The sequence below is a fragment of the Chiloscyllium punctatum genome, chromosome 1 (assembly GCF_047496795.1).
Source record: "Chiloscyllium punctatum isolate Juve2018m chromosome 1, sChiPun1.3, whole genome shotgun sequence".
Lineage (NCBI taxonomy): Eukaryota > Metazoa > Chordata > Chondrichthyes > Orectolobiformes > Hemiscylliidae > Chiloscyllium > Chiloscyllium punctatum.
Window position 1 is genome coordinate 36,980,626 of NC_092739.1, and position 27,685 is coordinate 37,008,310.

General features: G+C 38.3%; 1 long non-coding RNA gene across 2 annotated transcripts; it reads right to left on the reverse strand.

Annotated features, from left to right (window-relative positions):
* Positions 1-405: 405 nt before the first annotated feature.
* LOC140493525 (uncharacterized) lies at positions 406-27,651 on the reverse strand. Of its 2 annotated transcripts, XR_011963713.1 has the most exons (5): positions 27,150-27,651; positions 20,007-20,111; positions 4,538-4,596; positions 1,953-2,520; positions 406-1,166 (listed from the first exon to the last, which is right to left on the reverse strand). It is a non-coding gene; the product is annotated as an uncharacterized lncRNA (long non-coding RNA). The 2 variants fall into 2 exon arrangements; XR_011963707.1 differs by lacking the exon at positions 1,953-2,520.
* Between the last annotated feature and the right edge of the window lie 34 nt (positions 27,652-27,685).

Genomic DNA, 27,685 nt, shown 5'->3' on the forward strand with positions numbered 1-27,685 from the left:
TATCTATATATAAAGGATAGGCTCTCCTGACCTGTTTAAGCACTAGTGCCTTAAGAGGTTCAGATTTAGGATCAGCGCTGTGAAAGCTAATGCTTCCAAATAAATCTGTTGGACTATAACTTGGTGTTGTGTGATTTTTAACTTTGTCCATCACAGTCCAATTCTGGCACCTCCACATCAGATTTTTTTATGGCAGTAATTCTTGACAGGGCAGATGAATATATCCATTTGTAATCGTATGTCTAGATTAGACTGGTGTTGGAAAAGCACAGCAGGTCAGGCAGCATCAGAGGAGTAGGAAAATCAATGTTTCGGGCAGAAACCCTTGGGCTTCTGCCCGAAATGTCAATTTTCCTGCTCCTCGGATGCTGCCTGACCTGCTGTGTTTTTTCAGCACCAGTCCAATGTAGACTCTGATCTCCAGCATTTGCAGTCCTCACTTTTGCCTATTTGTAATCATATGCTGTATGCTAAAATTATTTTATTTTATGTAAATTAAACAAATTTACATACTTTTTAGTAGCAAAACAGGTACACACCCTGAAAGTTATTGTCTTGCTGAACTGATGGCAATGTGGATGGCAAGACTAGCACAAAAACACTGCCAATGTAAATTTCCAAACAATTTGCGAACCTTCTTGGATCGGTTTGTTACCTTTTGGAATGAGACTCATGGTTCCTGTTCTGGTCCTGCAAACTAAGTTTAATGTCAGAACTATAAATCAACTCATTGACAGCGTCCTGACAACATAAATTACCATTCCCAAAAGGCAGCAACAAAATTAATTTACACTAATGGCACCAATCCAGCAATTTCACGATGTGGAATTTCTTTGAATGAGGAAGCTTCTGCAAGATAGATCCCTATCTGGTCAAAGCTCACGATGCAAACCATCCAGCAATTTGTACAGAATTGCAATTCATTATATAGTTTTTCCTCACCATAGATTAATACAATATTTGCAATCTAATAACGGTAGGTACTGTTAATTCACTAATACTTCTCCAGAAATTCAGGGTAATTATTACTATGCTGGAAAGAAGGGACATTATGGGTTAATTTCCCTTTTAATAGTTTGAAATGGATGGAAGATCACTTTTTTCTTTCTTGTTAAGTGGTCTTAAAATATATTTGGTGCAATGCCATTGCCACGTTAGCAGGTGTGCTGTCAAAAAAAACAATGAAGATCATAATGTAGTTTTACAGAGTCTTAATGATATGAATTTATAAAGATGCTTGCTCCTAAAGAGATGAATTTTCACATTTCATTAATTATCCCATGTAGTTAAATTACAAATAATCAAGAAACAAAACATTACACTTACTAATAACCAAAAATGCAGTTGAAATACACATGACAAGTTTACTGTTTTCATATACACCCTGGACTTAAAAAGGAAGTAAGGCCATAAAAGACAGGATGTAGGTTAGCAGGAAGGATGGCTGTAGTTTAACAATGAGGCGCAAAAAAATTAAGCATTTTTCTTTTCTGAAGGGGGGTGGGGGGGTTTCAAATTTACAGAGCTGTGCCTGCCTAATCTGTGTTTATGCTTTGTTAACATTCAGTAGAAAAACATTGGCAACTAGGATATAGATTTAACAGGGAATGGAAAACTGCAACTCTGGGATAACTTTTGAATTAATTGTCTTATTTTTGTAAATACAATACATCTTCAGCAGGAGTAAGGTAACAATAAAAAAAAGCAAAATGTCTTAATGTTTGGAGTTTGTTCCATGCCAAAATAGATAATAATCTGGCTTGCAACACATAAGACATCAGGAGTTGAAATTCAGTTCAAACAATGAAGTATTCTTATTTAAAAGAAGTGAATGCTGACTACAGCCACAGAAACATACGTCTGACAAATGGCAAACTTAACATGTCTCTGTTCAGGACATGCTGTCAACTGCTAACATTTATCCAAGAAATTTATTAAAAATCCATACTTACATGGAGATAGTGCCATTTACCAAAATGTTGGTGAATATATGTCCTTCCACAAATTAGATCCAACAGTGAGAAAACAGAAAAAAGAGGGGAGAGTGGGAGATAAAACCTTGGACATTTTAAAAGAAAAATTCTGTCCATAAGCCATGCCACAGGATATTAACTAGTCAGTTAACAGTTGTTCAATGGTATATTACAGCTGGTTTTGTTCAGAAAAATTCAAATGAACTCAAACGAAAGCAGAAATGCAAATTAAATCATCATTGTGATAACAAGTTGTCTGAAATTTTCAACAAAGGTCCATTAGCTGGCTGCATATGTTCTTCTTTAGAAGAGATTGGGCAAGCACAGACCAGTTTCTAGTGGGCATTGAACCAAAATTGGCACAGTTGACAATCTCACTCAGGCAGCACAGTAAAGCTTTTGAAGAAATGAGAAATGCCACATAATTGCTTGAAATGTTACAACACAGGGACACATCTGGTCCATCGAGTCAGTGCCAATGCTTTTCTCTACCACCACTTAGTTAATCCCTCTTTTCAACTTGTTCTTCAAAGTCTTTGATAATCATCTTTCGAAAACAAAGATCCATTTACTTGATTAAAACATTTATAGATTCTTGTTCAACAACAGTTTATTGTAAATTTTAATTCCTAACTATATAAAGATTTTTTTCAAGATGCTTCCATCTTATTTTTGTGCCTTTCTGTTACCATCTTGCTAAACAGTGGAAACAATCAATTGCTAGTTACTTTCTGAGAAGCATTCTTTATCTGAAAACCCCTATCAGGTCACCCTTTAATGTGCTGATGCAGTTCTCATGAAATGTCAACTTGTGTAGAGTTCTCTCCACAGATGTTGCCTGACCTATAGAGTGTTTCCAGTATTTCCTGTTTTTGTTTCAGATTTTCAACAGCTGTACTCCTTTATAACTTGCTAAATCTTTTTAGTTCCAGTGAAAACAAAGTCCTCACTTCTTATGTCATTATTTGTGAGTGTAACTCTTTAGCTTTGGTAACAGATTAATGAGTGTGTGCTTTCCATTGTTTTTATATCTTTCTATAATGGAGTTCCCACGGGTGTGCACATTAACCCAGCAGACCTAAGGTCTTGTAGAAGTCTGACATCACATCCCCGTATTAGTGTTTTCTGCTTCTAAATCCATTCTGAATAACACCATTAATGTAGATTCTCCAAATACCTTACAATTTCATCCCATGGCTAGATGATTTTCTATAGGCAAGATTTTATACTGGTATTGTTAAACGTCTGGCAGATCAACTGCAGATGAGGAAGAAAATTGAACATTGGTCTAACTCATCATTAATCTACCACTACTGTCTTTCCCAAGATTGTACTCTAATGATATCAACTCCCACTAAATTTGCCCATATTTGGGCCAACATATCCATTCTTAGATTTACACAATCATGGCGGAATTGTTTTAAACATTGCAATCTCTGGTGATACTACACAACAGTCTCGAAATTTAACAACACCAATATGTTCTTGGTATCCAGATTACTATAGCAGATGAGTATGAAATTAAAATCCAAAAGGCCTCAAATAGAGTTCAACTGACTGCAAAGTAATCTAACGTTAAGTAAGTTTTCGGCATTATACTGCTCCAGATCTTCGGGTTTTGTGACAGCCATTTTCTTGTCCCTCTTTTATCTTACACCAACCCTCTCAGCATCTAACATTAAGCTAATGAGGGTAACCTCAGAAAATACATCAGGGTCAGTCAGAGAGATGTCAGGCAGGTAAAAAACTAACAGTGCAAATTATCTAACTTAGTGAATCATCTTGCCTTCATAATCTGCCATCAATATAAAATTACCTTGAGAGATTCCCACAGAATCCTTAGAAATAGAACACCACAACACATTAGGCTGTTTACCTTAAGGTTTGATTAATGTCTTCTATATCAACTCTTCTTGAAAAACAATTCAAGTTGTACATTTATCTTTGATGCTTCAACAGCTATGCAACTCTTCATTGACAACTATAACAGAGCACTTATTTACTATTCTTAATGAAGTTATGATTAAGATGCATTTAGAAAACTTTTCCACTGATTTCTATGTTTGTGCTAATTTTATTTTATTTCTTACCTTGACTTTTCTAATGATCATTGATCTAGCTTTCTATCTTAATGTTCTTTTACTTTTATTGTTTGCCCTCCTACACATATAAATGCTTGGTGAAAGTTCATCAATCTAAAACATTAACTCTGTGTGTTCCTCTCCACAACCACTACCTGATCAGTCACAAATTTCTAGCAATTTTTGTTTGTAGAACTGCACAAAATGGTTCATTAATTTCAAATTTATTTAAACCCATGGCCACTGTGCTGTCAAATTATTTGCCTGAAATTCAGTATTGAATGAATTATAAACTTTTCTGGGTCATTTTTGGGAAGACTAAAGGTCCTTGCCCTTACTATCAACTCTATACCCTTTCCAGTATGTCATCCAGAGCTGAAGCAGATAATTTACAACCAGACTCCTCTTCAATCCGAAGGTTTCTGATTCCATGTAACTCCACAAAGGCTGCAAAGTTTCACTTCTGTCTGACTTCAACCATACCTTAGCCATCAGGTGATGAAACCCTCGTCCATGGTTTGACCACCTCCAGACGTGATTAACTGGAACAAAGAACAAAGAAAGTTTACAGCCCAGGAACAGGCCCATCGGCCCTCCAAGCCTGAGCCGATCCAAATGTACTATCTAAACCTGTCGGTCAATTCCTAAGCTCTGTATCCCTCTGCTCCCCACCTAGTCATGCATTTGTCCAGACGCATTTTAAATGAATCTACTGTGCCTGCCTCTACCACCTCTGCTGGCAACGCATTACAAACGCCCATCACCCTCTCTGTGAAGTACTTGCTGCGTGTATCCCCCTTAAACTTTCCACCTCTCACCTTGAAAGCGTGACCTCTTGTTAATGGAATCCTTCACCCTGGGAAAAAGCTTGACTCTATCCACCCTGTCTATATCCTTCACGATAGTGTAAACCTCAATCAGGTCCCCCCCCCAATCTTCTTTTTTCTAATGAAAGTAAACCTAAACTACTCAACCTTTCTTCATAGCTAGCACCTTCCATACCAGGCAACATCCTCGTAAACTTTCTCTGCACCCTCTCCAAGCGTCCACATCCTTTTGGTAATGTGGTGACCAGAACTGTACACAATATTCCAAATGCGGCCGAACAAACATCCTGCACAATTTTAACATGACTTGCCAGCTCTTATACTCAATACCCCGTCCAAAGAAGGCAAGCATACTATATGCCTTCTTGACCACTCTATCCACCTGTGCAGCCACCTTCAGGGTACAATGGACCTGCACTCCCAGATCTCTCTGCCCATCAACTTTTCCCAAGGCTCTTCTGTTCATTGTATAACTCGCTCTAGAATTAGTCTTGCCTAAATGCATCACCTCACATTTGGCTGGATTGAAATCCATCTGCCACTTTTCCGCCCAACTCTCCAGTCTATCTACATCCTCCTGTATTCTTTGACAGCCCCTTGTGCTTTCTGCTACTCCACAAATCTTCGTGTCATCTGCAAACTTGCTGATCATACCAACTGTGCCTTCTTCCAGATCATTTATGTATATTACAGACAACAGTGGCCCCCAACACTGACCCCTGAGAAATACCACTTCTCCATTTCGAGAAACTCCGTTCAACTACTACGCTCGGTCTCCTATTGCTCAACCAGTTATTTATCCACCTAGCTAGAACATCCTGCAAACCATGTGACTTCACTTTCTTCATTAGTCTACCATGGGGAACCTTATCAAACACCTTACTAAAGTCCATGTATATGACATCAACAGCCCTTCCTTCATCTATCAACTTGATCACTTAATCGAAGATCTCTATTAAGTAGGTAAGGCACGATCTCCCCCGCACAAAACCATGTCGCCTATCAATGATAATATAACTCTATCATTTCTTGAATGGCCTAATGTTCTTGAACATCCATAAGCATACATTCATCTAAAATTTCATCATGTAGAACTTACCCTGCACCAAGTTTTGTCCACTCATCACCATTGTTCAGACTGAACTATTCTGGCTCCTGATCCCTCAATGCCTCAAACTTAAAATTCTGATTCTGGAGTGTAAGGATCTTGATGATCAACTGCTCTCTATTTTCATAATCTCTCCTGAAAGTTGTGTTTCACTGGTTCTAGCCTTTTCTTCATTCTTTCTTCCTTTACTGCACCTTTGACGGTCATGCTTTCACATCTATGCCCACATTTTGAAATTCTCTCCAGAAATTCCTTTGCCAGCGTCTGCATCCTCTCCTTTAAGATGTTCATTGAACTAAACTTCTGTGAGAAAGTTTTCAGCAACTTGCTTAATATTATTTTTGATTTGATTTTTTTAAAAATTCTTTACACCTCCATGAATTGCTTTAGAATTTTTCATATATATTGAAAGAATTATTAAAATGCCTTGGTACCATTATTAGGATATATTTAATTATTTTTTAAAAATTTATAGGTTAAATATTTTTCATTGTTGGTCATCTTTTCCTTTAATTTGATCTGAGTTAGATTTTTTTTAAAACTCACTATAGGATGCCTTGATCCAGTTAAATATTTTTATCCAGAACTTTTGCTTTGTCTATTATTACACTAAAACTAATTATATTGTGCTCACTGTTTCCCAAGATAATCCCTGATCTATCCATCACTTACTTGCTCCACTTCAGAATTAGGTCAACTAATACTTCATAAGAATATAAGAAATAACAGCAAGAGTAGACCATCTAGCCCCTCAAGCCTTTTCCACCATTCAATATGATCATGGATGATCTTTGGTTTTATTTCCATTTTCCTGCCTGCTGTCAACATCCTTTGATTCTCTGAGAGATCAAAACTGATCTATCTCAGACATAAGTATACTCTGCAGTGGGACACATCGATATTGTCCAGTTAACCTGTTCAGAGAAGTTATTATACATGTCTGGAGCAGGTGGGACTTGAACCTTGGTCTTCTGGCTCAGGGGTAGAAACATCATTGCTGCCACACAAGAGTTCTATGGAGCATATATACACTGTTGTTGGCAAGTGAACTTCTAAGATTGGATTATGTTGTGCTAGGTCAATGAGTTCACAAATATCACTTCTTTTTGTGTGTAATTCCAGCTTATGGATGTTGTACAAGGAAATTAAATTGAGGTGTAACTAATTTATACAAAAGTCAACCATATTATCTTTTGCTTAATTGATTTGTGATGGCCTTCCTTCCTCAGAAAGGATTTCATCCCAGTATTTTTGAACATTTGCAGGATTTTTTCTCTCCAGCAGTGCTACAGAGATGAATAGCAGTGAGTACTAAGAAAATGGTTTGTTTCTATGTTTTAGGACAGGATCAACTGTGGCACACTTATTGAGGCAGAATTGTTCCAACATAGGTAAACCCTCCTGCTGAATTTGAACCAGCAACACAGAAAAGATTTATCGCATGCAGTAATCTGTGCAAATTCGAGAGACTAAGAACTATTTAAAGTAAAAATTAACAACGTTATTTCTTAAAAATATAACAGAGAATAATTAACTAACTATTTCAATTCATTCCTCTAACCTATCTTTTACTTTCCCTTCTATAACACTAGTCCGATAAAGCTCCCAATTAAAATTTACTGAAAAATTCAAATGTTAAAACCAGCCAGCTGTCAAATCTTCTCTTTATATCTTCCTCTATAGATTTGCTCTCCAGGTCGGTGTTGATGTTTTTCTCTCTGCAAACTTCTTCTCTAGATAGGTACCTCTCACAGTTTTTGACTAGCAGCCTACGTCTGTTGGTCTATTGGCAGTTCTTTCCCAAATGTTCGATTTTTCCTGGTCTTATACCCCCAAAGTATCGGAATGTGTCATTGGCTTTTAATATTTCCAATATACTAAATTCAAACTTGATTGGAGTTTGATTTTTTTGGGGATATAATTGAAACTGATTGGCCTATTTCAAATTTGTCTTTGTCTCCAGGCAACCAGCTGCATGAGCCGCTGGACCATAAGGTTACATCATACCTGTTCAGAACACTTGGTGCTGTCAGATAGTTCTGCTAGCTTTTAACTTTCTTAAAGGTACAGTACACCCACATCTTCATAACAGAACAGGAACACCAGAGTTTCTACATATTAAGTTTTAAAGGATATTGAGAGTAATTTTTAAATTTGGTCACAGGATTTCAGTGTCTTTGGCTAGGTCAGCAGTGATTGTCCATCGTTAACTGCTCTTGAGAAGGTGGTGGTGAGTTGAATATATTTGATTCTGATGCCAGTTGTGCACAGTAGAAAAATAAAATTAGTTAAAATAGAAAATGCTGAAAACACTTGGCAAATCAGTCAGCATCTGTAAAAACAACACACAGCTAACATTTGAAAATGTTAACAGGTTATCTGCCTAAATGCTTCCTGTCCTGCTAAATCTTTCCAGCAATTGCTAACTTTTCCCCAAATTTCTACCATGTGAAGTATTTTGCCTGAAGAAGAGTCATGTCAGATTTGAAGTGTTAACAGTTTTCTCTCCATAGATGATGCCACACCTACTAGGTTTCTCCACCATTTTCTGTCTTTCTTTCAGATTTCCAGTATACGCATTATTTTGTTTTCATTTGAACGTTAATTTCTCATTTTGTTGCTCTGTATTTATCTGATTAGAGATGTACAGCACGGCTACAGACCCTTCCAACTGACATGTCCATGCCGACCAGATATTCTAAATTAATTGGTGTCATTTGCCAGCACTTGCCCCATATTCCTTTTAAGCCCCTTCTATTCATATACCCATGTTGTATTTTGATGCATAATTGGTATTCAATAATCAACTTTGCTAAAATTTATTTTACATAATGTCTCTAAGTTTGATTTAAATCTTAACGCATTACCAATTAAGCAGGAACTTTTCAACATGCCATTGCCTAATTATGATACTTAAAATTCAGTGACACATATATCATCTGCATCAGCACTATTACATTGTATTTGAAAAAAGCTATTTCACAAAACACCAATTCGCGGATATGGCTATTCAAATGTTTGCATTCATTAAAAAGCTATTTCTCCTCTTGTACTATGAGCAGTGAAATTCCAGAATGTTTGAAAATAAGCAGGTATTGTGATGGGAAATTAATGGGGCAGCCATAAACTTAGTGCTTCCTGCTCATTTACATGATTGCAGCATGAAACTAACACCAAACACAATGTTGAATGGCTGAATCCCCTGTGCAGATTGTTCAAAACTGCAAGATTATCACAAGTTCAAACTAGTCTGCATCTTTGAATACGGTAGTGAGTTTCTTCTGGGAGAGAGATGGGATTACAATAATAAGGCAGAAAATGGGGTCCAAGGTTTGCTGACATTGCATAGGTGTAGGAAGTGGATAGGAGTCCCTCCAAATAAACATTGAGGAGATAGTAAGGGCATGTAGTCATTGCAGTCAATGCCAGCTAATCTAATTCTGATGGCATGTTCAGTTGACGCATCCTTACAACTGAATCGTTAGCCTCACACATTGCTTAATGTACTCCATCACTTACCAGTCAAGTTTCCCTTCAGCCATGACTCATACTTTATATTCATATCTTCATCTCACACTGTCATGCTGCAAGCTTCAGATCTACACTCTATAATTCAGTTACTCAACCACACAGAGTGCACAACGCTCTCTGACAAATTTGCAGCTATCTTGTTGAACAAGGTGATGCACAATTGAGAACAGCCACATCAAACTAGCAGGGAACAAGCATTACCGCATGTCTTTGCCCTATGGAGCTATCAGTGCTGACCATCATTGTAGGATCTCTTCTCATAAACAAATTGCAGGTCTTAAATTGAGTCTCCTGGTTTCTCTTCCCATTTTAACCTCTCCATAATGCCATCTTAAAACATTCACCTGGCAGCTATCTGAGAACTGCCACCTGGCTGGGTACTAGTGTCAAAGCAGGATGAGGAAGTAGGAGGAACTGATGATGAAAAAACATCATCAGTCACTCTCATGTTCTTAGCTATCAGCTCTGATGATCTTGATGGCAGAACTGTATGAGGTGCCAGAGTCTCCGTCTCCAGGCTAAAAGATTAGGGGCACAGGAAGTAGGAGAGCCCACTACAGGGAACACTGGCTGCTCTGCAGCCATTTATTGGTAGCTAAGAGGCTGAGGACAAAATTTCTACCCATCAGGGTGTCCCTCCTCAGACAACCACCGGGCCAAGCAGAGATTGGCAGCAATCCATTACTGGTAGCACCATAAGGGGCAGCATCCAATGCTGATAAATCGGTCAGATTTTGACATGGCAAGCTCTGCTGGATCCAGCTCATCAAGGAGTCAGGGATCGTCCTTGCAAGGCCAAACTACTAAACCTCTACAAAGATGGTGGGTCTGAGGCTAGTGAAGTCATAGGACAAGGGGGACCATTTAGTTAACATCCAATAACCAGGCGGCTGGTTAAGGAGGGACTTTCTATTCTCCATAATCAGTCGACACAGGAAACCTGCCATGATTGGTACTTGCCAAGAAAATTTCCAACCAGTGTTGGCAGAAAAGGGTCCTGTAGTCAGTATTAATTAATTTCCCACTTAAAAGTCTCAAATAGTTTACAGTGGTAAAACTGCAGTGGGGCCAGCAGGTAGTTGGTATACTAGCAGTCTATTGGAATTTGTATTGCACCGCCCCTGCCCCCATACCTTCAAACCAACTGACAGGAAATCATATTGAAGACCAGTTTAGAGATGGGATTTGCACACAGTGAAGTTCCAAGCCAGAGTGGTTTGCAGCCACACAAGCGTGAAGGAACAATACGGGTGTCAACTCACCAGAGGGCAAGACTGCAAGTGACTTCTGTTTCAGAGGTACAACAGGATGTTTGAGTACAGAAAAATGGCATGATGGGTATGCAGGTAGAAATGGTTAATCCATTTACAAATCTAACAGAACCCGACAGCTACTGTCAAGGAGCATGGAGAAGTCCAATGCAAAACTTGCACAGGCCTTTTCGCAAAGCTGAGAATCAATCCGTTTTAGCATCAGCTGATGATCAATTTCATTCCCATACTTAGATATTCATTTTTACAAAATCATTAGTGTGATGTGGATGACTGGCTCAGCCAGCATTTATTGCCATCCCAAACTGCACTTGAGAAGGTGGGGGGGTGACTACAATATCTAGTTATGTAGCTCAGTTTCACCCAACCTAGATGACTGCCATGAATTTGGAACAGCATTGCACAAGTTGGTTCTCTTACTGGGTTTTGTGCTGCATCAGCAGCTACTCCTAATGAAGCTAGCTGTGTGAATCTTAAAAAGATGCCTTATCTCCTGGGAGTGCTAGAACTGCTGGAAATTGGTCATATTCTTATGATACAGTACTACTGGCAGACAATGGCCAAATTTGGACCGTGGAGATTATTGTCTCAAAGATTAACCATTCAGCTGAAAGAAGTGTTTGTTATTTAAAGGGCCAGGCATGCAAACTTAATTTCATGAATTTCTGCAATTGCAAAGTACTATGGAATATTGTTGGAGGCATTATTGAGTGATCTTGGATTTGGTGGGAAATTTTACTCTATCTTTAAATGAAGGGCAGGGGTTCTGGTAAACTGTCCACACAGAGCCTTCAGTAGGTATGGAATTTACAATTGCAGAGTTTCTGTGTCAGAAGCATAATTGAGGCTGCAGAAAGAGCAGGGTTTGTGAAATTCTCCCTGCCAAATTGAAGTTAAAGAATAGGAGGAGCAGGTAATTTAACCCATTGAGCCTACTCCACTATTCAATAAGAAATTGGCAGCTGTGGCCTTAATTCCACGTTTCTACCGGTTCTCCCATTACATTTCAGTCCCTCATCAACCAAAACCCTTTCTAGCTGAATTGTAAATATATTTAATTACCCAGTCTTCACTGCTCTCCATGGAAGAGAATTTGAAGGACTAATGATCCTGAGAGATTATCTTCTTCCTTATGTCTGTCTTTAATGGGAGACTCCCATTTTTAAACTGTGCTGCATAGTTCTGGGTTCCCTCCAAGAGAGGAAACATTCTTGCATAGAGTCATTCAGTATGGAAACAGACCCTTTGGTCCAACTTGTGCATGTCAACAACCAAATTTCCCAAAATAAACTAGACCCCTATGCCTGCATTTGGCCCATATCCCTCTAAACCAGTCCTATTCACGTACCTGTAGAGTCATAGAGCAGTTTCTATTCTATCATACCTAACAGAATCTTATGTCCTATTCAGGTGCCTGTACAGAGTCACAGAGCAACCCTGTCAGACCTCTCAGAATCTTATGTTTCAATAAGAAATATATTTCTGTTGCTCACATTTTTAAAATTTCCAATATAGTCTGACCTGCCCAAACCTTCCTCGTAAGACAAATCACAGCATTCACGTCTCATATCCATCAAAAGACTTCCTATGTCTCTGCGCACAATGCTGTCTGCCTCTGCTCAAATTTAACTTCAACCCTGCACTGCTGAAAACTTGACAAGCATTTAGCTCAAAATGTTTAGGTGAAATTGTCTGCAGAAAGTACTCAAAAGGCAAAAAGCTCAAGTGGTCGCAAATCTCTTTATAATGTAGTTGGAGTGTGTTTCAGTTGAGAATTGCAAATAAGAGTTAAGTATCTTTCACAACATTTCAAATTCTCAAAGTGCTTGACAGGTAGAACTCCCTTTTCTTTAAAATAGTGCCAATTACATTTACCTGAGAGAGTATTTGAAAGACCTGTCATGGTGAAGTACTCCCTCAGAACTGCACTGGAGTGTTAGCCCAGACTTTGTACTCATGTCTATGTGGTGGGACTTGAACCTGTGAACTTCTGACTCTTGAGGCTGACTCAATGAGATATGCAATTTTTAGATTATATATTTGAATAACTGGTTAATCTTATCTGATCGTCTATGGGCTTTTGTATCGGCATGGCATAATTGAATTGTAAAGCTTTTGGAGAATGCCTGGCATCTCAATGTTTATTTTAAGATTATTTCTAGATATTAGAGTTAATGACTAATAACGTTCAAGAATGATATGTGACTTTTTGAGATTACAATTTAAACAGTTTACATATTGTTAAGCAACACAAAACCATAACAAACCAAAAAATAACAGATTATGATAAAAACAGAGATCAAGTAAATCACCAAGTGATTGAGGTTTTAAGAAATGCTTGACTGGCAGCACTAAATTGGATGAGTCAGTTGACAATGTGAACAAGACATAAAAAGGCGCCTTCCCTCTTGGTTAAATATATATAGTTAAAAAGGGGAAATATATATAAAATGACGAACCTAGCAATTGCAAACAATAAAGAAAAAGACAAAAGTAAAAATTCTAAACAAATAGAATTGGTGGCCTGAATAAATATTTCATTTTGTTGTTGATTTAATTTCAAGTACTGAGAGCAGATACATTCATATTCAAGTTAACTGGGTAGACAATGAAAACATTTTAACATCAGAAAGCAAAGTTTGATATGCAATGGATTGGAAAGAGAAAAGAATAGGTTTACTCAGCAGTCTTGATAGAGCAACAGAGTACAAAATAATTCATGGCATTCTATCTGTCAAGATGTTCTTGTAGATATGGGCATGTCCAATTGATAACTCAACCCAGAACGCAATTATGCTAAAATGAAACATATTGTCCAATTACTTATTAAAGCAATAACTGTTAAAAGAGTTCTCTTCTTGAAATTGGGTGTTGGGTCAGTGAAAAAATTAAATAATCATTCTGGAAATGGCAACCTGGAGTTTTACTATAGTGACTCATTGGAACTGGTGGGGATTGGATCAGAAACTTGTGGGGAACCTTCATTACTACCTTTGGAATAACAAAAATACATTATATATATTTTGCTTCTTTTTTAACCACCTTGTCTGTTACATCTTAAAAATATACAACAAATGTATTAAATATGATTTTCTTTTCACAAAATCCACTGAGACCTACTGCAGAATCTAGGGAATTTTGGATGGTTACAACCATGCATTCACTATCCCTGCAGCCACATCTTTTCTTTGTTAATTCCTCGGACTCGTCCTCTGAGGGACCAATATTACGCCCTTTCTATATGCTCAGAAGCTATCACTGTTTTTTTTGGTATTTTGTACTGATTTTCCTTCATTCTTTAAGATCTCTCTTTTCTTTGAATAATTTTCTGCTAGTTTCTAAAATGCTCCAAGTTTTCTGGGCTACCATTCGTCTTTTGCAGCATTGTACACCTTTTCTTTCAATTTAATACCATTTTTAACTTTTTGGGTTAGCTATGGATATTGCACACTTCTAATTTCATCCTTCTCAATCAAATATATCTGCGTTGAGAATTATGAAATATGTTAAATGTCTCTTCAGTCTTCCCTTCCAATCTATTTTCCTATTTCATTTGAGACAAATTAACCCTTTTAGCCTTCTAATGCCTTTAACACTTGATTTCAGACCCAAGTTTTCATCCTCAAACTGATTGTTAAATTCAGAGGTCACAGACAACTTACATAGCAACACAGAAAATAGGAGGAGTAGGCCATTCAGCCCTTTGAGTTTGAACTGTTATTCAACATGATCATGGCTGATCATCCAACTCAGAATACTGTTCCCACATTTTCCCCATATGCTTTAGCCCTAAGAACTAAATCCATCATTTTCCTGAAAATATTCAATATTTTGGCTTCAACCATTTCTGTGACAAAAAGTCCCACAAGCCCATCACTGTCTGGGTGAAGAAAACTTTTCCTCATCTCGGTTCTAAATGGCCTACCCCATATTCTTAGATTGTGACTGATATGAGTGTTAAGAGACCATATAGCCCATCGTGCCTGGACCAGCTCATTAAATGAGCATCAGTACCTAGTGCTAATCTCCTGGTTTTCCACATATACTTGCACATTATTTCTATCTAAATAATCATTCAAGGTCCTCTTAAACATCTGAATTGAACTTCCCTCCACCATGCCTTAACTACTCACTGAATGAAGAAACTACTTCTCCTAACATATTAGCTATTTTTGCAAAGTTCCTTATACTTGTTCATGGATGTGGGCACTACTGATTAGGCTAGCAGTTATTGCCCATATCTAGTTACCCAGAGGGCAGTTACAACTCAAACACATTGCTGTGGATCTGGAGTCATATTTGGCCATACACGTTATGATTGAAGATTTCCTGCCATGAAGGACATTAAGGAACCAGAGTGGGTTTTATGACAATTGACAATAGTTATTATCACCAATAGGCTAGCTATTTTTTAAACCCCAGACTTTTACTGAATTCACAATTCACCATCTCCAATGGTGTGATTTGAACTCATGTCCCCTGAGCATAGCTTGGTTTTCTGGAATACGAGTCCAGCAACATTGCCACTGTGGCACCACTTTCCCAGTCTAAAGTTTAATCACTTTAAATCTATATTCTCTCAATCTTTTCCTTGTACAAGTAAAAACACGTTTGTCCCCATCTATTCTATCCAGCTCATTCATGATTTTGAAAATCTCCCCTTAGCCTTCGTCTCTCCAATGAGAACAGTTTCAACATCTGCAATCTACCTTCATGACTGAAGTACTTCAATCCTGGATACATTTCTGTAAACTGCTTCTACATTCTCTCTAGTAAATTCACATCCTTCCAATAATATGATGCCCAGACCTTTATACAATACTCCAGCTGAGATCTAATGAGTGTCTTATAAGAGTTAGCTCTTGTACTCTATCCCTTTATTAATAAAGCAGAGGATACTGTATGCATTACTGACTCCTCTCCCATCTGCCCTGTCACCTTTAATGATCAATGCACATGTACACCTTCGTCCCTCTGCTGCTACACCCTCATTTAGGCTTGTACCCCTTATTTTGTGTTGTCTTCCAATGTTCTTCCTACCAAAATGCATCACATTTCTCTGCATTGAAACTCATCTGGCACTTAACTCACACTCCGACAACTTAGCCTATTTCCTTGTGGACTTTTACCTTACTTTCCTCACAGTTTATAGTAGTTTAATGTCATCTGCAAACTTTGAAATTATCCCCTACACTCCAAGATCTAGATATTAATATATTATTAGATCATTAATATTTCTCAGGAAGAGCAAGGGTCCCAGTATCCACTCCTGCTTAACTCTATTAAAAATGTCCTTTGAGCCTGAAAAAGCCTGTTTCCTATTACTTAGCAAATTTTGTACGCATATTGATGTTGACCCTTTATTCCATGACCTAAGTCTTTCCTCACAAGTCTGTGTGTGACACTGTATGAAACACTTTTGGAAAGTCTGGTTACAACAACCCACATCAACAGCATTATTCTCACTGAACCTTTATCTCTTCAAAAAAGTCTGCAAATTAGTTCAATACAATTTTCCTTTTAGAAATCAACGGTGACTCTTCAAAATCAACCTACCTTTTTCCATGTGACTACTAATTCTCTAGAAGTTTCCCTGCCACTGAAATTAAAATAGGAGAAAGTGAGGATTGCAAAGGCTGGAGAATCAGTGTCAAAAAGTGTGGCACTGGAAAAGCACAGCAGGTCAGATAGCATCCGAGGAGCAGGAGAATCAACGATTCTGCATTAAACTGCCTAGTCTGTAAATGCTGTTTGAATTAACTGATTAAATTCAGACAAGGCAGATTAATTCTGATTGTTCAGAGTATTGTTATGGGAATGCAGCAGGAATTGGCTTACTCCACAATTCTTTATTCAATGAAAAGATTACAAAATGTGGAGATATTTATTCATACACAGAGGAACCTCGATTATCCGAATATCAATCATCCGAATTTCAGATTATCCAAAGAAGATCTCAAGGTTCCGATGGAAACATTACATCAAAGACCCTAAACCCCTCTTCCTCAGATAATCTCTCCAATATTGTCCCGTAGAGGCAAAGGATGAACCTGTCAAAAACTTGCAGTAAAAAGTTGCGTGTGTGCATGCGTGCACGCACGCTATTTTGAGACTCACCCCCCGCCCCCCCGGCAAAGGCAGCAGCAGTCTTACTGTTGGTGTCCAATCCAGCTGCCCCAGAGAGGGGGTGGGGGTCAAATAGAGGGGGCGGAGGCAGACGTGCGGCTGACGGGAGCAAGGCAGCCACATCAGATGATCAGATGGAGGGGCAGGGGCGCAGATGGTGGGTGGGGGTGGATGGGGGAGGCAGGATTGGACGGGTTTGGGGAGCGGGTGGGGCGTGGGGGGCGGATGGGATGTAGGGGCTCACTGTGGTGTGCTGCTGCCTAATCTCCTGAATGGGGAATGGATTTAACAAGTGCTTGGTGGGTCAATTCAATTGAACTAAGTGGGGGGGGGGGGGGGGGGGGGGGAGAGGAGGTTTCAGCAATGCAGCATGTAAATTTCACACAAGTGTGTGTCTGCTCAGAAACAAATCCTGAGAGGGAGCAAGGCAGGCAGAGCGAGAAAAAAGGAAACTTCATGAAAAATCTGAGCCCTAGAGGAGAGGCATTGAATCAATTAACCGAATAATCAATTATCCAAACGAAATAGTGCCTTGTTCCTCTGTACAGGGCAAAAAGAATGTCACGTCTGGCACAGGAAAATGAATCACATTGCAGACCCAACCAATAATCTTAACGTGGTTTCTCAGTGTAATTCTAAGCATAGTCAGGAATATTTAATACATGCTTTTCAACCACATAATCATAAGTAGTGTTAAAGATTATGTTCTGAGTTTTATAAATATAAGCTGGTTGAGGATGGTCTGCATGCTACCTGCTACATAGTCAAAGGGATGTGTTGTTTGATATTGCCCATCAGTCCACTAGAAATCTTACATACCTGGCATCACACCAGCACTGAAACCTATGCACCACATCATTCACTATAAATTCTACCATGTCATCATCACTCTTATGTATTATTCTTTACTATGAGGTCATTAATTAATCCTGTTTCTTTACACATTACCAGGTCGATGATCGTGTGTTCCCTGCTTGTTTCTAGAATATATTATTCTAAGAAACAATCTCAAATATACTCTCAGAATTCATGCTTCTGGCTAGTTTTGAAATTTAGTTGGTTCAATCTACATAAAGATGAAAATCTCCCACCACGACTATGATATTTTTTATTAACAAGCTGACCATTATTTTTTAACTTTTTACCCTGGACTGCTTTGGAAAACTTTTTAATAATCAAAAAATGTGTGGTCATCTGTTGTATCCTCTGTAATCTTGCAATTATCTCTTGCCACCAAGCACACAGCATAAAAAATCTGGACTGAAAAGCTATCTTTATGGTGATGATGTAACTACTGTTATTACAAATCCATCTAAGTTACTAATGTCCTTTAGGGAGCAAAATCTACCTTACTTACCTGGTCTGACCTATATGTAACCTCTCATTCATGACTCTTAAATGCCCTGGGGCATTTAGAGAAAGGCAACAACTGTTGCCCTAGCCAAAGATGCCCACATCCCTTGAATGAATAAAAAGAGGTTTCTATCTATACTGGTGAATACTTATAGTATTCAAAAACACATCAGTTGACTTCAAACTCTTGCTCACTCTCTTCATTGTAAACGTAATAGACTGCATAACAATTCTTTTGGAAAGTTACATTGCTAACGGAAACTACTGATGGTGGAGAAGTTGCTTACAGCTTACTTTGTAAATGAATATAATTTCTACATTATGTGAAGGGACAACTGCAGTTTAATGTATTACATATTAACTGATGTTCGAGTGAAACCCCAGTTATACTATTACAAAGTATGCTGTTTTAGATACATAGTAATTATCATATGACATAAATAATTCCCTTATATAATTTCATGTCATCAGTCAGATAACACACAGCTAACTAAAGTAGTTGGCAGAGTGGATCATACAATTGTGAGGTGCTGTTGTTTATTATATTAGCGAGTTTTGAGATATTAGCTTTGTGTTGAAATTCCAAAAGGCTAATCCTGCAGCATACAACGTATTTGCACAAATAAATGATGAATTACTCAATTTACTGGAATGTAAAACCAAAGCGCATGATCTGCATAATGGGCCAAGAGTATGAATATTTCAAACAAATCTTCTATGGCAAAGTTCGAGTACAGATCATGGATTTGGACACTATACATGCCCTGAATAATGCTGGAAGTATCGGGCTGGAAGTATCCTTTTTTAACAAACAGTTTAAAAGCAGTATTCGTATTCTTTCACAAAACAGCAAAGTACACAACAATGCACATAGCTCATCCTCTGACAACTTTTTTTTTTCTCATATTCACAGCAAAGAATTGCTCCAATCAGTTTATCACAGCTCTTGTGCTATTAATATCACTGGAGGCAACATTTCCCAGAAAGAACCCCAGAAAGTGTCAAGTTTAAGAAGGCAGGGATGTGATGGTGGCCATTACTAAATATATGTCCCATATAGTCATGGGTCCTGCTGAATTGCTTGGTTATTCTGAAATAATTGTGATGATGTGAAAGATAGTTAATGAACAGGGATCAACAAAAATCTTTTTCTCAACATGACTGGGATTTCAAATTCTAGCGGTAGTATGACGAAATAAATTTCTGTTCTGTCAACTATGATTAAGCATCATAAAGCTCCATCAATAGTATAGGTAATATATACACGAGGAACACCGGTGCATGGAAAATGCTTTTGCAACTCAAGGATACTCCCACTAATGACACTACTGCAGTAAGGTACACATACATGGTCAATCATGGATGATGAGAGTATCCCTGATAATTACATCTGCAGAAAGTGTATCCAGCTTCAGCTGTTCACTGAATGAATGAATTGGCTTGAGCAGCAGTTGGAAACACTAGGGAGCACACAAATGGTGGCGAGCATCAAATATCGAAGTTATAGAAATGTGGTCTCACCCAAGATACAGGAGGATAGATGGGTGTCTGCAGGACTCCCCTGCAGCTGTTCTTCTGTCAAAGAAGTATTCCAATTTGGATAATGATGAGGGAGATGGCCAATCAGGTGACCGCAGCAACAACAGTCACAGCAGTGGCACCACAGCTGGCCTTGCTATACAGACAGGACGGGCAAAGCATAGCAGAGCAATAGCAATTGGAGATTAGATACTTACGGACAGAGATAGGCACATCTGTGACCATGAGAGAGAGACTCCAGGAGGGTATGTTGCCTCCTTGGTGCCAGGATCATAGATGTTTCTGAGTGGACACAGGATATTCTGAAACAGGAGGGTAAACAGACAGAAATCATTGTCCATATTGGCACAAATGACACAGGTAGGAAGAGTGACAAGGTCCTGCAATGACAATTCAGTGAGTTAGATGGTAAACTAAAAAGCAGGACGTCTCGGGTAGTAATCCCAGGGATGCCTCCCTGTGCCATGTGCTACTGGGGCTAGGAACAGAGGCAGACTGCAACTGGATATGTGACCAATGAACCGGTGTCCCGGAAGGGTTTCAGATATATAGATTATTAGCATATCTTCCAGAAAAGCTGAAACCTGTACAAGAAGGATGGGTTGCACCTCAACTGGAGGGGCACCAATACCCTGGCAGGGAGATTCAAAAAATGCCACTCGGGAGGGCTTACACTAGTGTGTTGGGGGTGGGGGTGGGGGTACAAATGAAGCAGCAGGTCAGAAAGTATAGAGATTAGGGAAGAGTTTGAGACGAAGGCAAATACAGTTAAGAGAAAGAGTAATCAGGGAGATGTTGCTGAGCTCTGTGGAACTACAGGCTCGCACTGTATTTGCTTCAATGCAAGAAGTTCAACAAATGAGATGGATGATCTTAGACCCTGGATTAATGCATGCAACTATATATTGCTATTTCAGAGACATGGTTGAAAGTGGACAGAAATTGGCAGCTTAATTTTCCGGAATAGCGATATTTTTGATGACACAGAGGAGAAAGCAAAAGAGATGGGTGAGTTGCATTACTGATTTAGGGAGCACATCTTAGCTGTGTTGAGGGAAGACACCCTGGAGGGATCTTGCAGCATGACATTATGGGTAAAACTAAGGACTAGGAAGGGTGCAATCACAATGCTGGGATCTTACTACAGACCTCCCAGCTTCCAGTTGGATATAGAGGAAGAGATATGTAGCCATATTGTGAAAAGATGTGAAAATAATAGAGTTGTTGTGGTGGGTGATTTTAACTTACCTCATATTCAATCAATCAAGTGACTGGGACTCCCTCAGTGCTGGAGGTTTGGATGGACAGCAATCTGGTAGGTATGTCCAGGAGAGTTTTTTAAAAAGTATGTGGATAGTCCAATGAAGGAGGGGGCCATACTGGTCCTAGTATTCGGAAATGAGGACGGCCAGGTGATCAAACGTTTAGTGGGGGAGCATTTTTGGGAATTGTGATCATAGTTCGGTAAGTTTTCAGATACTTACGGATAAGGACACGAGTGGACCTTGGATGAAGATATTAAATTGGGGGAAGGCCAACTTTAACTGAATTAGGCAAGAAAGTGGATTGGGAGCAGCTGTTCGGGGATAAGTCCATCTGACATGTGGAAGTCTTTAAAAGACCAATTGATTAGAGTGCAGGACAAGTATATTCCTATGAAAATGAAGGACAGGAACGGCAGGATTTGGGAACCTTGAATGACAGGGGAAATTATCAGCTTATTCAAAAGAAGAGGAAGCATGCCTCAGGTCTAGGCAACTAAAAACAGATTAAGTTCTTGAAGAATATTGTGAAAGTAGGAAGAAGCTCAAAGGGAGTGTCAGGAGGGCTAAAACAGGCCTATGAAATGTCCTTGGCCAGCAGGGTTAAGGAGAATCGCAATACATTTTATACATACATTAGCATCAAGAGAGTAGCTAGGGAAGGAATAGGCCCACTCGGGGTAAATAGACCAGGTCTTTTCTCTAGCTCACTGTGGAGGATCTTCAGCAGGTATACTTACGTCTGTAATAATGTCAGCCAATATGATAATACCGTGCCATGGCCAGAATTCCTATAGTAATGAAACCATTGCAATGTAGATCTGCTCCAATACAATTCTGCCACAAAAATATCCTGCTTGGCATGAGCTTCTAGAGGAGTATCATGTGTCACATTTTAGGCAAAAAGTCAAAATCAATTATGACATCTATTTTCTCCATCAAATTATTGGTGAAATTTTTATCCTGGATGAAAAATCTACATATACTTAAATCAATTTTGTCAATAAATGCATATGATCTGCATGTTCAAGGAACACTAACCCTTACTATTAAGAAAATGGATAGTGCTACCCACATGTGAATGAATGATAATGAATACAATCAGTGATATCTTGTATTCTAGGAAGGTCACAATGAAACAATTGGGAACATTCTCCAGCTAGAACTCCTGTTGCACTTGACACATGCAGATGTGTCGTAAGAGACAGCATCAGCAAGCACTATGTTTCAGTTTTGAATTCCTGATGAGCTGACTGAAATGTGGAAGGATCCACAGACATCAAAATTCTACTGAAAGCACAATTCAAAATTGCTTTTCTGCAACTGAATACCTGTTGATTGCAGCTTCTTTATGCACTTTTGCTTGATCAAATAATGCTAAACAAAAAGCTGATAATACCAACATTTCACTGGATAGTTGACAGTCTCGAGCTCAGGGTTTCCAGGTTTTCTTACACCTGCTCAGAAACATGGAGCAAATAACAAATATTTCACGTCAGCTTTAAATGGGAGAAATTTATGCGAAGTTAGGAAATAGACTTTTGCAAAGTTTTAATTTTCACTTGAACTGTTGTGCATCAAGTACAGGGCGACCCCATATCTGCTGAATCGTTTTCCATGGTTTCAATTACACGCGGTTTAGCGAGACCTGAACATATTAAAGGGAACCTTCCAGAAACAGGAACCAGGGAGCTGCAAGGAAGGTAAATTTCCCATTTAAATGAATGGGTTCCCTCCTATCTGCGGTTTCAGGCTTCCATGATAGATCTTTGAACATACCCCCCACAGGTACGGGGAGGGGGGGGGGGGGTGTGGTGGTGGATCTACTGTACCTAGTAGATAAAATTACATGTTTACTGTGTGTACTTTACGAAAATTTAGGAGAAAATTCAAAAGTGGACTGTCCTATTTAATACAAATGTTCTGAGCATTTGATACAACATAGAGTAAATTAAACTTAATTTTCAAGTAAACATTTTTACTGTACTTTTTTTTGTTCAATAAAGTACTATAAAATAATATGCACCAAGATTTATACATCAGTAAAATTGATTCCCCTAACATTGTTCCCCCTTCCCTAAATCCTGACAAAACTCATTTTGACCACTGGACTAGTAAATTAAGCAAATAAAATTTGGAAGCAAAATAGAGTATGAAATAAGGTGCTTTGATTTCTAATTTAGATTCCATATTACATTATATCCTAGATTGTAATTGATTAGCAACATATCTGAATCATAATGCTACATTATTCCCCTCGTGTTACACTTCAGTAGGAAATAACATGAAACAATTAGATCAGATGAAAGTAATGATTGTAAAAATAATGACTACAAAAAAGCATTCAAACTGCACATGAAGGCAAAATATACAGGGTAGATTGGACTTCACCAATTTGTGTCTGTTGTAATCATATGGTTGTTGGTTCAAGATGTCTCCCAGAATTTAAGACAGTGATAGATATTTTCTTGATTAGTGAGAGGAACAAGATGGGAAGACGACAGGAGAATGGGATTGAGAAACATATCGGCCATCATTGAATGGCAGAGCAGACTTGGTGGGCTGAATGGCCAGATTCTGTTCTTATATCTTCTGGTCTTAATTATAACTTATACTGAACCTTCAATGCAATTCTGAAGGAATACATTATTAGAAATGTCATTCTTCTGATGAAATGTTAAACCACATCCCATCTGATTTTTCTGATACTTAAGTAGAGAGAGCACTATTCTAAGAAGAAATGCAAGTTCACTGGATAGTGTTGATTGTTTGATCAATGGTGCTAACAAAAAAATACCTTAACTACTATTTCATCCCATTGCTGTCATAGAATAGTACAGCCCAGAACAAAGTCATTTGGACCAAGTAGACTGTCGAGCCCTTTTGAGGAATAATCTAATCTTTTTCATGGTTTGGAGATGCCGGTGTTGGACTGGGATGTACAAAGTTAAAAATCACACAACACCAGGTTATAGTCCAACAGGTTTAATTGGAAGCACACTAGCTTTCAGAGCGACAATCCTTCATCAGGTGCTAGTGTGTCGACATGTGCGATCTTCTTGGAGATCCTCTCCACTTTAAGCCGGCGGCTAGTGGTGTTGATAGTAGTCATGATTTGGAGATGCCGGTGTTGGACTGGGGTGTACAAAGTTAAAAATCATACAACACCAGGTTATAGTCCAACAGGTTTAATTGGAAGCACACTAGCTTTCGGAGCGACGTTCCTTCATCAGGACACAATCACCTGATGAAGGAGCGTCGCTCCAAAAAGCTAGTGTGCTTCATATTAAACCTGTTGGACTATAATCTGGTGTTGTGTGATTTTTAACAGTCTTTTTCATGCTTTTATTCCTTTCCCATATACTTTTTTTTTGTCTTGTATGTATTCATACAATTCCCTTTTGAAACTTATTATTGACTCATTTTCAAAACCCTTTCAGGTAGTGCATTCCAAAAGCTAGCTAATTGTGGATTTTTTTTTCCTCTTACTTTGCCTCCATTCCTTTGGATATTCAAGAGAAAGACTAACACAGCAACTTGTATAGCACCTGCAATTTAGTAGAACATCCCTAGGTTTTTCATTGGAGTGCTACCAAACAGAAATCAACACTGAGCTAAAACAAGGAGATACCAGGACAAGTGACAAAAGAAAATACCCTGATCTAAGAGATGGGCCTTAAGGAATTTCTTAAGCATGCAGAGAGAGTGGTTTAGGGTGTATAAACTTCAGGGACCAGGGCTTTGTGTAAAACTGCTGACTACAATTGCCTACCATATTGAAATAGACAAAGCAATTTAAAATAATTAGTTGCAGTTAAAGCATAAGACATAAAAATGTAACTGAATATCAGTGGTCAGGTGACCATCAGTTTAGATATTAGTATACAAGACTTGGGTATTAATGTAATTAAGCTGTGCACTAGATGAATGAACTTAACCTTCATGTTGTCATTTAATATTGATACAAAAATTTTACTTTTCCAAAACTCCTCTCATCTTCTCCAAAGCTACACTGTAAATATATTGACTTACTGAAACCTCCAATACCCGCACTCTATTGTGTACAAAGTTCCATTTTCAATCACTTCAGTCTCACTGATCTCCATGTCTATTATCCACTAAAACATTGCTTTAAATACTGTTCTTGTAAACAAATTATGCTATGACCTTGCTTTACCATTTCTTTAATGTTCTTCTCATTCAACCTAACTCACGTTCCAATGATTGTTCAACCTTACATTACCAATGCTGGCTGAATGCATTTGAGGAGGCTTCATCACATTGCCCATTACCTCCAACTATTCTGCCCTGCAAGTCTTATTTTTGGTCATCCTCAGTATGTTTATATCTATTAAAACAAAAAAAATTCAAAGAAACCTTAAGAGGAGTTACAAAGGGCGAACAAGAACACACAAGCTCTATGGCTTCCTTCTGCATTGCAACCATTCTAATCTGATAGAAATGCCAGACCGGCTCTATGGAATTGACAACACTAGTCCATTTTCCTAAATTCAAATTAGTAGTAAATTATTCTGTAATGACATGTCTGCACTTGGATTTTATTTTTAACCACAAAATAATCCAAGTGCATCTTCTTTAACTCCTCCATTCATTCACCATCATGCGAAATGCTGAGACAATTTGCTGTTTCAAATACTTTATACATGATCAATTGTTGATGACACAAAAAAATTTCATAGTTCAAAACTGTACAAGCAGCAGGGCAGGAACAAGGTCATAATTTATATTTTCAGTTTTGATTTGCTTAATCTGACATTTCATCAAAAACCATAAGGGATTTTTGATTACTTGTTTCCTCACAAAATATTTGGGGATAAATTATGTTGTTGTGTTTGAAAATAAAATTAATTGTCACAGATTTTAAAAAAAACCTACAGGCCATATATATTGAAGCCGGATGAAATAGAATATTGTGATTCATTCTCTCTGAAGCTGAGACAATAAAGTTTCATTTTCTCATAAGACACAATTGTCCCTAATCATATTGAGAATAGCAACTGTTATCTTTAAGCCAACACACTCAAAAGAAAGGAGAAGTAGCTTGATTTATTAACATCTGCTGTAAGAATACTGAATAGGGAAAAACAGTCACTGGGACTTCCCACCAATTGGTTAGGATCATAGAGAAACAACAAGTGTCATAAGACTTGCTCAGAGCAGCATGCTCCAGTGAGAGGAATCCTGTTTATTGTCAGCTCACAGCTAGTTAGGACAAGAGGGCTGAGCAGATATGTTTTTATTTGCTGTCGAGGAGGCTTCTCTAGTTAATTGATTTAGGGTGAAATTTGTTTACATTGTTTAAGCTGTACATTCAATTGTTTGTAAAATAAAGCAGTGTACAATTCATATTTGCCTTGTCCTACAAACTATTTCAATCCATCCTTGAAATCCACTTTACTGCCTGCCTCAATGGCAAGTCAAATGGTGGGATATTGTTGTATTTGCAGAAAAACAAAATATTCATATAAAGTCCAATTACTTCAAATTTAGGCATTTAAAAAAAAACAAAAAAATCTTATAATTACTGCCAACACCTCAATTACAACTGTTACAATTATATTCCTTCAAGTATTAATCATTGTTGACAATTTAAAAAATAATTTTAATAACTATTCTTTTGTATTTCCTCCCTCACTTAAAATCATTCTTTTCTTTCCTTACTGTGCCAGATTTGAAATTGAGATATAAAGTCAGAGTCATTAGAGTTCACCCACTCTAATTTACACTTCTTACTACTGAATTTGAGACCTTCAATCTGTGAATCTGGGAGGCGTCGAAATTAGCTATTAGAAACTGCTTGAAAGATACCATAACAAACAGGAACCAGTTCAAAATTGAAATCTTGGACAGCTCACCTTCACTCGAGATTTAGAGCCATCGTTTTGTTTTGAAATATGGAGCATTTATAGTTGCAAGGCTTGTAATAAAAAGAACAAAAACAACTGCAAAATTTGGAAAGCACCATCAATAACATTGATATATAGCATCTGCATGTTATTTTCTTACGATCAGCAATTAGGGAACCTTCCTTAAAGTAAATCTTAATAAATACTTAACCTGCATCACAATTGCACTGTTTTCAGGCGGTAGACTGCACTTCATGGGCAATTTTGTTTTAAAACAAAGTACTTTCAGTTCCTTTAAAGTGGCCACACTTTTAAGTTTCAAATTAAACGTTTGGGTGGGGGTGGTGGGAAGCTGGAGTCCACGCGAACGCACAACCACCATGTTTACCAAAACCCTGTCTGCTGAGGAAACTTGGGTTTATTTGTTTGATTCAAAATAATTTTTCTTGCCGTTTCGCAAACTTAAGCTTTCGGCAGCTGACTTATTTAACCCCTGCACAAAAATAAGTAAACGAACAGATTACTGCGACTAAACAACTAACCGCCCACCCCAGTCTTCAACACTCTTCCGCGTCATGACGACTCAAATACGAAGCGGATTGAACTGATGGACAGCATCGTCCTCCAATCGACATCGAAGTGAGGGCGGGGCTAGAACGGACGAACCAATGGTTGTGGTGGGTGGTCAGTCAGTCGGTGGGTGGGTCGGTCGGTCGGTTGGGTTGACTGTGGGGTCAGAGTATGCTG